We start from the raw sequence: 13,659 nt of genomic DNA, 5'->3' as shown, positions 1-13,659 counted from the left end.
TAAGTAATTTTATATTTAACATTTTTATGCATTCAGTTACCTAAAATATTCATTTTAGGTAACTCATTTAGGTAATTCATTCAAAATCTGTAATATTCATTTCCTTCTTTTTTTTTCCTTTAAGATTAACTTATTTGAGAGAGAGAGACAGAGAGAGTGTGGGGGAGGGGTGCAAAGGAAGAGGGAAAGAGAAACTCAAGCTGACTCCACCTGAGCTGGGAGCCTTAAGTGGGTGGGGCTCAATCTCACCACACTGAGATCAGACCTGAGCTGAAACCAAGAGTTGGACGCTTTAACCCCACTGCACCACCCTAAAACTATTATTTTTTATAGTCTTATAACTTAAGTAGGATTGATGTGTTAAATCGCACTGATCATTAAGACTTTATTGCTGCTGTATTGAATTTCAGAAAAAGTATAAAACATGGAGCTTTAGATTTTAGAAATATTCAAGATACAGGATAATTTGGTTGGCTTTGGTGAACAACTGCTTTGGGAGAGTAAAAAATGATGAACTGGCCCAAAATGATCCCAGTTTTCTAATTTGGCAGACTTGGTAAAGTATATCACCACCAGCCAAGAAAAATGAGAACATAGAAGGAACAGACTTTGCAGGGAAGATAATGAGCTCTCTTTGGAGCTAGCTGCATTTGAGGGACTGCACTGGTAGATAATCCAAGTAGTACACAGTGGGCAACTGAAAATGTGGTGTGAAATTCAACAAAAGGGGTGGAAAACTCATACTCTCGATTTGTGAGAAGTTTGGCAAGTAAATGTTGGTCAAAGTCATAGAAGAGGAAGAGATAAATCAGTAAGAATAGAGGGGTGTAGAGGGGTGAAACTCAGGGGAACATTGCTGCTTTGAAGAGCCAGACACAAGAAAAGCCAGGGAAATAGATGAAGATTGTTTGGGGAAACCAGGAGTTAGCATTGTTACAGAAGCCAGGAGTGGAGATTTTCCAGAAAAGAAAAAATTGTTGATAGCCCTTGTTGTCAACTCTATCAGACACATTGCCCTTGACCATCCCTAGGTGATATTTATAGATAATATACCAATACGTATAATTTAAAAATCAATATAATAGCCCAACTGTAATATAAAGAGAAAAATGGAACTGCATTTTATATAATATTTTGATATGTCAACATTGGGATGCTACTAAAGGAGATGACACAAGGAAGGAGTCAAATGGTTACTCTGATACACAGAAGTACCATGGATAGGGATACTGCACGTGGAGACCAGTCTACCTGCGCTGGATTGCTGCACACGACATGAATTTCTAGAATGGTGGATATTCAAACAAAGTGCAGGTTTTCATCAACTGACACTGTAATTGTGTTGCTGGAAAATTCAGTATATAAAAAAGACTTTCACTGAATTAGACGCTAGGTTTCAACAACTATAAACAGGTCTTTCAGCTGTGGTTAATATCCAGCAGGGTATTTGAAAGTCATGTATGACACGGGACCATTCTTTCTTGGTATAGGACTATCTCCTTCGTTGTAGGACTCCTAGCATTCTTGGCGCTGCTGATTAAATACCAGCAAGAGCTCCAGTCATTGCAGTTATCAAAAAACTCTCCCACAGCATTCCAGAACACTCCCTATGGAGTGACACAGTTCAGGAGAGAAGCATAGGTTCACAGTGTCAAATTGCCCTCCTTCATCTTTAGTGTTCTTTAGTCTTTACAGTGCTGGCTAAACAAGAGGTGGAGGGGAAATAACCTATTGGTGTGGTAATCATGATCTCTGTAAAATTGTGTGGTTCTCCTTCCCTAATCAAATGGTAGACTTTTTCCACTGTTCATACATAAATTGCTGCAATCCCTTCCTTCCTTTCTCAACTATAGGTTGTTAGATTAATTCATTAGACACATAGTGTTGTAGTTCTCCTTAGAAATGGTTCTCACCTAGCCAGTTTCCAGCCTACTTACACACAAAATCTGTTCCTTAAAGCTGCTTCCGGGCTGATGCTTATAATTACCTGGTTCAAACTTGTATTTTAAACATTAAGCAGAACATAATGAGGACCTTGAAAAAAATGCCTCAATTATTCTGGGTGATTTTTGTGTCATTCATATTGATCATTTTGGGTACAAAAGCTTTCTACATGTCTTCCAGAAAGACCATTTAATTTTAAGTCGTATGACCCTTGGACAAGTCACTTAACATCTAGGGCTTCCCTTTTTCATAGTTAAAATACTTATAAGAAGTGATAAATGTGAAACCCTAAAATACCATCAAGTACATGGCCCATACTTGTTATGGGACACAATTTTAATATAGAAAAGACCATGACATGTGAGAGTAGGTGAGGCTTTTTAATGCTCAAAGCAATGATGAACAAGGGGAGTTGCTTCTTTAGTGGTTCTTTGAACTTCAAGTGTTCAGACCATGGATGCTACTCTTATATATATACACCTCTGTTTCATTTCATGCTTATTTTTCCTTCTTCTTTCTGTATTCCCATGCCCAAAGGAAATGAGCGAATTTGGGGTGGGTAGAAACAGTGTGGAAGAAAAGTGAAATGTAGGCTTTTGGAGATTATGTGTTGAGTGGAAGAGAATAAAGAATTGCAGTCAGTTTTCTGGGAACTGTTTAAATGCCTTTCCCTACTCTCCTTCCTTCCCCCACTTCAGTTCCAAGGGAAGCCATACTGTGAATTGTAACACACAGCATGTGTTTCTTGGCAGTGACATTTAAAAGGTGGTAGGTTACCCTCTTGTTTGCTTTCCTTGGTAAAGGATGTATATTTCATTCTAATATGCTGAGGATTTGATCTAGACTCATCTAGATCCATGAAGGTTAAGGGTAATTAAGAAGGACATCAGAAAATATAATTCACAACATAAATGGAAAATTTTACACCCAGACTCATTCATCGTTGTGAGAATGTCCTGGATTAGTTGCTGAAGCCTCTATTATGTCATTCGTACAATGATTGGAGAGAGAGGTTATATTTTGTGAATTCTATACAATCATGAAATTAGTTGTATTAATTCTTTATTCATTTTCAGTTAGGAAAAAACAAAAATATTAGGTAACAAATACTGTTAAGCTATTTTTCCACTTAAAGTCAAACAATATTTCTCTTTAAGAGAATGTGTACAGTGTGCAATCCTAAACTCGAGATGTTACAAAATAGATATATGGAAAACTAATTGTTCTTAAAATAGTTGCCAAGTTTATTCTTGATTTTCCCAGCCTATCTCACTTCACACACTGAGTATTCCTCTCCTAGCCCCTCTGCTTTTCCCCGTAAACTCAGTTTCATAATAGAGTGGCAGGTTTTGTTCAAATTCATTTTTTTCTTCATAATGTGGTAAGTAAATCCCAGTGGCTTTTGCTTAATTTTTTTGCCTGACTTCAGACATTTTAGAGAAATTGCCATTTTTGAAAATTGGTTCATTGACCTTTGGCATGTAATAGGAACTTTGGGTAACAGTCCTGTGAACTGCAGAGGAGTCTTGGAATTAACCAGTCCTGCCTGGAGGAGCTTGACCCTCCATTGGCTGATGATATTGTGCTGCTGTTGGGTCCCTTACAAGACATAGCTATACTCCAGTAATTTCGTTGAGGAATACATTATCTTCCTTAAGTTGTGATATCAAAAATTCACTCTGGTTTTCAATTTTTCTTGTACATTCCTTAGATTCACTAATGGGTCTAATTTATTAGACCTTTATTTCAAATCTTGTTTTTTGTTCATTCAGTAGAATTTGAACCTCTCTATATATGTAAAAATACAGACATTTAAAAATCACATGACCATTTTAACTTTTCAATTACACTTTTTCATAAATGCACAGAAGTAGATCAAGCATGTTTTAAACAGGTCTTCTGAAGAAATCAACTGATAGCATTGAAATCTTATTCTCACAGACTGCTATCAGTATATTTTCCTGCATATTTATTTTATTAAAGACTATCTAAATCAAAGAGTGGAGTTCAGAGCACTTTTCTCCCTGGATGAATGGACCTGAGGTCAAGGATTCAGACTCAGAGTATGAAAAAAAAACAGCAGGAAGTTTAACTGAGCTTCCCATTCTTCCCAAGGTCCAGCAAGGAGAGTCAGGTCTTACAGTTTCTCAGAGCTCCAGGAGGACACAGCCTGTCCTCCCAGTGGGGAAATGTGGAGTGTGTTGTTCTAATAGCCACAGCTCCTTAGGAAATGGTCTGTTCTCTTAATCTGGGGAAGACAGAGGATTTTTCTTACCATGTCCTAGGCGGGCGCACAGCAGCAACATGTGCCCCGAACACATTCATTTTTTCTGGCTCAGGAATCAGCAAACTTTCTTTAAAAGGCCAGATGTAAATGTTTTCAGCTTTGTGATCCCTGAGATCTCTTTAGTAACTATTCAGCTCTGCCACTGAAGCTGCAAGTGACCATAGAGTATACTCAAACAAGTGGGAGTGGCTATATGTCAGTAAAGCTGTTTTTTTTTAAAAAGGCAGCTGCAGACTGGATTGTCTACATGTAGTTCACTGATCTCTGTTCTTGGTCACGTCCCACCTTCTTGGGATAGCTGGGTATAGCCCAACCCTTAAGGTGAGAGGAGATGTTTAGGATGACCAGATATTTATAGGTTGGGGCTCCCTAAGCACTTGTGGGATCCAGACTACCACCTGAAACATCCTAAGGAAAGTTTTAAAACATACAGCCATTTTTTGGATGTGATTATCTCCAAAGAAGACATACAAATGGCTAACAGACACATGAAAAAATGTTCCTCATCATTAGCCATCAGGGAGATTCAAATCAAAACCACATTGAGATACCACCTTACACCAGTTAGAATGGCCAAAATTAACAATACAGTAATCAACAAGTGTTGGAGAGGATGTGGAGAAAGGGGAACCCTGTGACAGTGTTGGTGGGAATGCAAGTTGGTGCAACCACTTTGGAAAACAGTGTGGAGATTCCTTAAGAAATTAAAAATAGAGCTACCTTATGACCCTGCAATTGCACTACTGGGTATTTACCCCAAAGATACAGATGTAGTGAAAAGAAGGGCCATCTGTACCCCAGTGTTCATAGCAGCAATAGCCACAGTCGCCAAACTGTGGAAAGAACCAAGATACCCTTCAACAGACGAATGGATAAAGAAGATATGGTCCATATATACAATAGAGTAGTAGTATGCCTCCATCAGAAAGGAAGAATAACCAACTTTTGCATCAAGATGGACGGGACTGAAAGAGATTATACTGAGTGAAATAAGTCAAGCAGAGAGAGTCAATTATCATATGGTTTCACTTACTTACGGAGCATAAGGAATAACATGGAGGACATTGAGAGATGGAAAGGGAAAGTGAGTTGGGGGAAATTGGAGGGGGAGACAAACCGTGGACTCTGAGAAACAAACTGAGGGTTTTGGAGGGGAGGGTATTGGGGGGATGTGTGAGCCTGGTGGTGGGTATTATGGAAGGCACATACTGCATGGAGCACTGGGTGTGGTGCATAAACAATGAATCTCGGAACACTGAAAAATAATAAAATTAAATTAAAAAAAAAAACATATAGCCAAGAGACAGTTATACCCTTATGTTTCACCTGTAACGTTGGAGTTTAAATTCAAATTATAGCAGGTGGCAAAGCCAGGCTATCATACCTAAGGCCTATAGGCATTTTCTGTGTTTGGAGACAGCCTGGTAAATGGATGGATAGAAGTACTTAACAAAATGTATAGCAGCATGCAAGGGCAGTATCCCAGATATTTAATAACTCTTAGAACGGTCCAGGTACAAGAGCAACAGACCCTAGGAATACATAGCCAGCAAGCTCTGCTGGCATGCATTCCCCAGAAAGAAGTTCTTGATAAATGGTAGCACAGTACACACATGTGCACACCCAGAGAGCTCTGCATAGGTAAAAATACCCACATATGTATATTCATTTTTTCAAAGAATGTAGATACCACATGGGCTTACCTTTCTCCATTACAAATCTTCTTCATCCCTCTCTGTATACCTGACTGAGAAGAACAGGACTTCTGCTAAGCTTGAACCCATGCTTTCCTGCCCCTTGGCTGCCTTGTTCAGTCCCCACTGGCCCCTTCCTTATAGGTCAGTCTTTTTTTTTTTTTTTTTTTTTTTAAGATTTTATTTATTTATTTGACAGACAGAGATCACAAGTAGGCAGAGAGGCAGGCAGAGAGAGTGAGAGGGAAGCAGGCTCCCCACCGAGCAGAGAGCCCGACGCGGGACTCGATCCCAGGACCCTGAGATCATGACCTGAGCCGAAGGCAGCAGCTTAAACCACTGAGCCACCCAGGCGCCCCTAGGTCAGTCTTTTTTCTCCTAAAAGCTTCTTGGCCCGCTGCCTTCAAAGATGCTTCTCCCCTAAATCAATAACTGCTCATTTGAATACAACTTTTTTTTTTTACATATTAATCATTTTCTTCAGGAAAGATAGGGAGTCATGCTGGCTAAGAAATTCAGTGGTAACCATTTCCCTATACTTTTTTTTTTAAAAGATTTTATTTATTTGAGAGAGAGTGAGTGTGAGAGAGAGAGAAAGACTGCATGAGCAGAGGGAGAGGGAGAAACAGACTCCCTGCTGAGCCAGGAGCCCCATGTGGGGCTCAATCCCTGGACCCTGAGATCAAGACCTGAGCTGAAAGCAGATGCTTAACCTGAGCTACCCAGGTGCTCTTTCACTGCATTTTTTTTTTTATATTTTATTTATTTATTTGACAGAGAGAGAGATCACAAGTAGGCAGAGAAGCAGGCAGAGAGAGAGGGAGAAACAAGCTCCCCACTGAGCAGAGAGCCCGATGCGGGGCTCGATTCCAGGACCCTGAGATCATGACCTGAGCCGAAGGCAGAGGCTTAAACCACTGAGCCACCCAGGCGCCCTCTTTCACTGCATTTTTTTAAAGTCAATCTGTTTTTCTCTCTTTTTTTTCTTTTCTAAATTCTATTAAGTTCAGCTTTATTGTTGCTTTTCAAAAATACCTCATTGTTGGGGCGCCTGGGTGGCTCAGTGGGTTAAGCTGCTGCCTTCCGCTCAGGTCATGATCTCAGGGTCCTGGGATCGAGTCCCGCATCGGGCTCTCTGCTCAGCAGGGAGCCTGCTTCCCTCTCTCTCTCTCTCTCTCTCTGCCTGCCTCTCTATCTACTTGTGATCTCTCTCTGTCAAATAAATAAATAAAATCTTTAAAAAAAAATACCTCATTGTAATATCCTATAGGTCTTATAAAGAATGAGATTGGCAGGTTAACCTGTTTAAGATAGTCCCATCAGGCCTTTGTGAATGAAAGGAGGAAAGTTCCATGTCATTCTGAATCTTCCTATTTGTATTTCTTTCTCTTTTTCATGTATATATACACATGAAATCTGTGATTTTACTTTTTATTCAAACTTAATTTAAAAGTTTAAATTTAACAAATAACAAATGGGAAATGAGGACAGACATTAGTCAGGGAGGTTGCTGGCAGAGAGCTCTGGAAACTGATAATGGCAATAAAATAAGGTTTATCTAGGCAGCCTTCAGAGCTCAGCAGAGGGGCCAAATTTATATGCCTATGTCCAGTAAATATTTATTGAACGTAAATAGATTTTTGGGGCCTTATGGGTCTCTGCCTATTTGTCTGTTAGGGTTCAGGTGTTATATAAGGTTAAGTTTCTGTGTAAGGTATATCCGCTTCAGAATCTGTCCTGTTTTTGGAAGACAGCTCCATCCCCTCCCCTTTTGGCATCAATATGCCCCACCTGAAGCAAGACTTTAGAAATGGAAAAAACCTATATCACTCCGATGCTTCTTGGCATTTGTTCTCTGTCACTTTGAGACTGGAGAAGAAAAGATGGCTGTCAAGTCCTAGATCCCTGTCCTCCCGATGCTCTCAGAGCCAAGGCTTCAGAGTGTTGTCTGAGGCCAGAATCATCCTGACAGTTGTCTCTGGAACAATACATACAACTTAAGAACTCTGGATTTCCATGAAATTTTATGTGATATTTCTCCCCCTCTCCACTTCCCCAGTCTTCTGTTTCCTTTTCTCTTCCATAATAGCATAGCTCTGTTATCTTCTGAGAGCTGGCACTGCCTGGAACTGATTTCTACAGTTTGGAGGTCTGTGAGAGAGGGGAAATTAGAGAACAGTGATTAACTTCAGATAATGGTTTATAAAAACAAGATTTTTTTTTCTGAAACCTGAGTTTAAAGGAAAAGCATTAAACTTGGAAGGAAGAAGAAATATTTATTTTGTTTAACAAAATTCAGAATTTTCTAGAGCACATAAAAGAAATTATAAAATGATTAAACCTATAAAATAATTTTCTTTTTAAAAAAAAATTTATTTACTTGACAGAGAGAGAGAGTTCACAAGTAGGCAGAGAGGCAGACAGAGAGAGGGAGGGAAGCAGGCTCCCTGCCGAACAAAGATCCCAATGCAGGGCTCTATCCCAGGACCCTGAGATCATGACCCAAGCGGAAGGCAGTGGCTTAACCCACTGAGCCACCCAGGCACCCCTAAAATAATTTTCTGAAACATGTTTCTTTAATACAACTTTGATTTAAAAAGGAATTTTCCTATATACCTACTATCCATCCATCTTTATATATTTAATATGTACTTGGGTAAAGCAGGCATCATATGAGGACCTATGATACGCTGGAGGATGTCAAAATAAATCTAATGTGATTTCTACTTTCATTTTAGAAACTAGGTGAGTCATAGCTTCAGGTCAATGTAGTACACTATGGTAAGTGGCATACGTTGGTAGATAATTTTCATCTGGTAAGATCAGGGATGGTATCTTAGAGAAAGTGTTACTTTTTGGTTTATACAACATCGCATTTTTCTCTCAACAATGTGTACAGTTTTCTTTGGTAAAGTGTTCAAATCATTAGCTCATTATAAAAATTCAGTTATTTTATTATTACTAAATTTTGAAAGTTCTTGAATATGTTGGGTACAAGTATCTAATCAGGTATGTGATTTGCAAATATTTTCTTATAAAAATAGCTTATCTTTTCATTCTTTTACTGGTGTCTTTGAAGAACAGATTTTAAGTCTGGGTTATATAGGTTTTATTTTACGGACCATGCTGTTTGTGTCTTGCTTTTGAAATTTTACATAAACTCAAGGTCACAAAGGTTTTCTCATATTTTTTGAATTTTTTTTAAAAGATTTTATTTTTCTGACAGAGACAGAGAACACAAGCAGGGGAAGAGGCAGAGGGAGAAGCAGACTCCCCACTGAGCAGGGAGCCCAATGCGGGACTCCTCCCAGAACCCTGGGATCCTGACCTGAGCCAAAGGCAGACACTTAATGGACTGAGCCACCCAGGCGCCCGGTGTATGACCCATTTTTAATTATTTTTTTCTTAAGACTTTATTTATTTGAAAGAGATAGAAAGCACAAGTAGGCAGAGCAGCCAGGCAGAGGGAGAGGGAGAAGCAGGCTCTCCACTGAGCAGGGAGCCCCACGTAGGACTCAATCCCGAGCCGAAGGCAGACGCCCAACTGACTGAGCCACCCAGGTGCCCTATATGACCCATTTTGATCTGATTTTTATATATAGTCCGAGATATGGATGGAAATTCTTTTTATTTCTTTTTTTAAAAATGGATCTTCATTTGTTTCAGCACTGCTTATTGAAAAGATTCTTCTTTCCTTCACTGAGTTGCCTTTGCACCTTTGTTGAAAACCTGTTGGCAATATTTGTGTGAATATAGTTTGGGGCTCTCTTCTCTTCCTTTGGATCTTAGTGTGTTTGATCATAATATTATATGGCTTTCCCTTGTAGCTTTATGATAAGTCTTGAATTTAGGTACTATGTGTGTTCTGATTTTCATTTGTGTGTGTGTGTGTGTTTTTCCCATAGTTGTTGGTTGGTCTGTGTTTTTTGTATTTCCATATCAACTGTAGAAATCATGCCAGTTTCTACAAAAAAAGCCTGTTGGGACTTTGACTGGGATTGTATTGAATCAATAGATCAATTCGGGGAGAATAAATATCTTAAAGTATTGAATCTTTCAATCCATGTACAGCTTACATTTCTCCATTTATTTAAATCTTCTTTATTTTATTTTATTTTTTTTTTTTTAAGATTTTATTTATTTATTTGACAGAGAGAGATCACAAGTAGACAGAGAGGCAGGCAGAGAGAGAGAGACAGGGAAGCAGGCTCGCTGAGAGCCTGCTTTCCTGTCTCTCTCTCTCTGCCTGCCTCTCTTGTCTACTTGTGATCTGGGTGGCTCAGTGGGTTGGGCCGCTGCCTTTGGCTCAGGTCATGATCTCAGGGTCCTGGGATCGAGTCCCGCGTCGGGCTCTCTTCTTAAATCTTCTTTAATCTCTCTCAGCAATGTTTGTAGTTTTCAGTGTATAGATCTTCCCCATCTTTTGGTCAGATTTAGCATCTTAAGTAGTTTACATTTTTAATGCTTTGGAAATGGTATTGTTGATTCTAATTACTCATTGTTAGTATGTGGAAATGCAGGGTTTTTTTGTATTATATGTTATATATTGTATAAAATACTGTATATTGATCTTTATCTTGTTATTTGCTGAACTAATTTATTAATTTTAGTATGTTTTTTCTGTATTCTGAAGGATTTCCTACCTAGACTATCATGATACCTACATTACAAATACTTTTAGTTTTTTCCTTCCAATCTGGATGCTTTTTCTCTTTTTTTCTTGTTTGTGCTGGTTAGAATCTCCATCACAATCTTGATTAAAAGTGGTGAGAGCAGTCATCCAGGTTTATTCTTGATCTTAGGGGGAAAGCATTTAGTCTTTTACCATTAAATATGGTATATTAATTTTTCCTAGATACCCTTTACAAGCTGAGGTAGTTCTATTCCTAATATGAAAGTTTTTGTTTGTTGTTGGTTTGTGGGTTTTTTTTCTTTCTTCTTTTTTCATTATAGGAATGGATGCTGGATTTTGTCAAATGGTTTTCCTGTATCTCTTTCAATAATCATGGTTTCAGTGTTTACTCTGTTAATAATTAAATGATAATTAAGTTTGATGAATTAAATGAACTAACAATTTTCAAATGTTAAATCATCCTTGCTCTCCCAGGATGAATCCCAGTTGGTCATGATGTATTATCTTTTTTTTTTTTTTTAAAGATTTTATTTATTTATTTGACGGAGAGAGAGAGAGATCACAAGTAGGCAGAGAGGCAGGCACAGGGAGAGGGGGAAGCAGGCTCCCTGCTGAGCAGAGAGCCCGATGTGGGCCTGGATCCCAGGACCCTGAGATCATGACCTGAACCGAAGGCAGAGGCTTAACCCGCTGAGCCACCCAGGCGCCCTTGTATTATCCTTTTTATATATTCTTGGATTTGATATGGTAAAGTTTTATTAAGAATATTTACATTTATGCACATGGAGGGCTTTGGCTTGTGGTTTTCTTTTCTTGTAGTATTTGTCTTATTTTGGTATTTGGGTAATGCTGGTCTTATGGAATGAGTTTGTAAATGTTTCCTCCTATTTAATTTTCTGGAAGAATTTGTGTGGAGTTGGTATTATTTCTTTCAGTGTTTGGTGGAATTCTGTGGTAAAGCCATATGAACCTGGAGTTGTCCTTGTGGGAAGTTGTTTTACTACAAGTTCAATTTGCTTAACACATATAGGACTACTCAGATTGTCTGTGTCTTCTTCTTTTTTTTTTTTTTTTAAGATTTTATTTATTTATTTGACAGAGATCACAAGTAGGTAGAGAGGCAGGCAGAAAGAGAAAGGAGGGAAGCCGACTCCCTGCTGAACAGAGAGCCCGATGTGGGGCTTGATCCCAGGACTCTGGGATCATGACCTGAGCCGAAGGCAGAGGCTTTAACCCACTGAGCCACCCAGGTGCCCCTCTCTGTGTCTTCTTGAGTGAGCTTTGGTAGTTTGTGTCTTATAAGAAATTTGTTTGTTTGTTTTTTGATAACTGAGTTGTTGAACTTACTGGCATAAAGATGTGTATAATATTTCCATTTTATCCTTTTAATATCTGTAAAGTTTGTAATGATGTCACCTTTTTCATCTTGTATGTGTTGCTAGTTTGTGTCTTCTTCCCTTTTTCCCTAGTATATCTGGATAGAGGTCTATTAATTTTATTGATCTTTACTACAACAAGCATTTGGTTTCATTGATTTACACTATTATTTTTCCTATTTTGTTATTTCCTGTTTTCTGCTTACTTTGGTTTTTGTTTTGTTTTGTTTTTTAAGATTTTATTTATTTATTTGACAGAGAGAGATACAGCAAGAGTGGGAACACAAGTAGGAGGGGTGGGAGAAGGAAAAACAGGCTTCCTGCTGTGGGGGCAGCCAGATGCTGGCTGGATCCCAGGACCCCTGGATCATGACCTGAGCCAAAGATAGACACTTAAGGACTGAGCCACCCAGGCGCCCCTTACTTTGGGTTTAATTTACTCTTTTTCTGATTTTCTTAAAATGAAAACTGAAGTCATTGGATAGCTTTCTTCTTTTCTAATATGACTGTTTCATGCTATAAATTTTCCTCCAGCAAATAACTTTAGCTGTATCCCGTAACTTTTTTCCTAACGTTGTATTTTTAATACTCTCATAGTTTATAATTTCATCTTGTTTTCTTTTTTGACCCATTGGTTATTTGGAAATGTGTTCTTTAGTTTTGTGAAGATTTTCTACATGTATTCTTGCTATAGATTTCTAATTTAATTAATTTGTAGTGAAAGAATGTGTTTCTATGACTTCATTATTTCTGATTTATTGATACTGGTTGTATGGACCAAATATAATCTATATGGGTAAAGAATATATATTCTGCTATTGGTGATAGAGTGTTCTGTAATTTTCAATTAAGTAAGTTGTGTTTTATATACTTACTGATTTACTCTGTACTTGTTCTACACATTGTTGAAAGAGCATTTTTGAAATCTCTTACTGTAATTTTAATTTTTGTCCTCTCTCTGTTGGTCCATCAGTTTTTGCTTTATATGTTTTGATGCTCTGTTATTTGGTACATAAAAGTTTAAGTTGTTATTTCTTCTTGATTGACCTTTTTGCTATTATAAAATGATTTTTATTAATCTCTAGTAATATTTTTTGCTCTGTAATCAACTTTCTCTGTTACTAATATAGCCATCTAGTTTTCATTTTACTTTTTTAGCATGACATATTTTAAATCCTTTTACTTTTAACCTGTTTGTGTCTTCATATTTCAGGTGTATTTCTTGTCAACAGTGCTTTTAAATGTCTTGATTTTAACCAAATCTGACAATCTTTGTCTTTTTTTTTTTTTAAGATTTTATTCATTTATTTGACAGACAGAGATCACAAGTAGGCAGAGATGCAGGTAGAGAGAGAGAGAGAGAGAGAGAGAGAGACGGGGAAGCAGGCTCCCCGCTGGGCAGAGAGCCCGATGTGGGGCTCGATCCCAGGACCCCAGGACCATGATCTGAGCCGAAGGCAGAGGCTTTAACCAACTGAGCCACCCAGGCGCCCCACAGTCTTTGTCTTTTAATTGAAAGTTTGAACTATGTTCACTTTAATGTAATATGGTTGGGTGTAAATGCACTATTTTTATATTGTGTGCAATGGTCTTATCCTTTTTTCTTCGTTTTGGGGGCTGCTTTTGGATATATTGGGTATTTTTATTTAATATATCTTTTGTGTTGTTTTAGTGTTTGCTTTAAGCTACATATCTTAATCTTTATTTTCTTATGTCTACCTTCAA

The 13,659-nt window shown here is 38.1% G+C and overlaps 1 protein-coding gene across 5 annotated transcripts in view; it reads left to right on the top strand.

The window, feature by feature from the left end:
- Positions 1-13,659, top strand: part of ARHGAP28 (Rho GTPase activating protein 28) — a 210,101-nt gene that overhangs the window by 75,209 nt on the left and 121,233 nt on the right. The gene's annotated exons all lie outside the window — the stretch shown is intronic.

This window comes from Meles meles, chromosome 12 (assembly GCF_922984935.1).
Source record: "Meles meles chromosome 12, mMelMel3.1 paternal haplotype, whole genome shotgun sequence".
Lineage (NCBI taxonomy): Eukaryota > Metazoa > Chordata > Mammalia > Carnivora > Mustelidae > Meles > Meles meles.
This window is presented reverse-complemented; position numbering and strand designations above follow the sequence as displayed.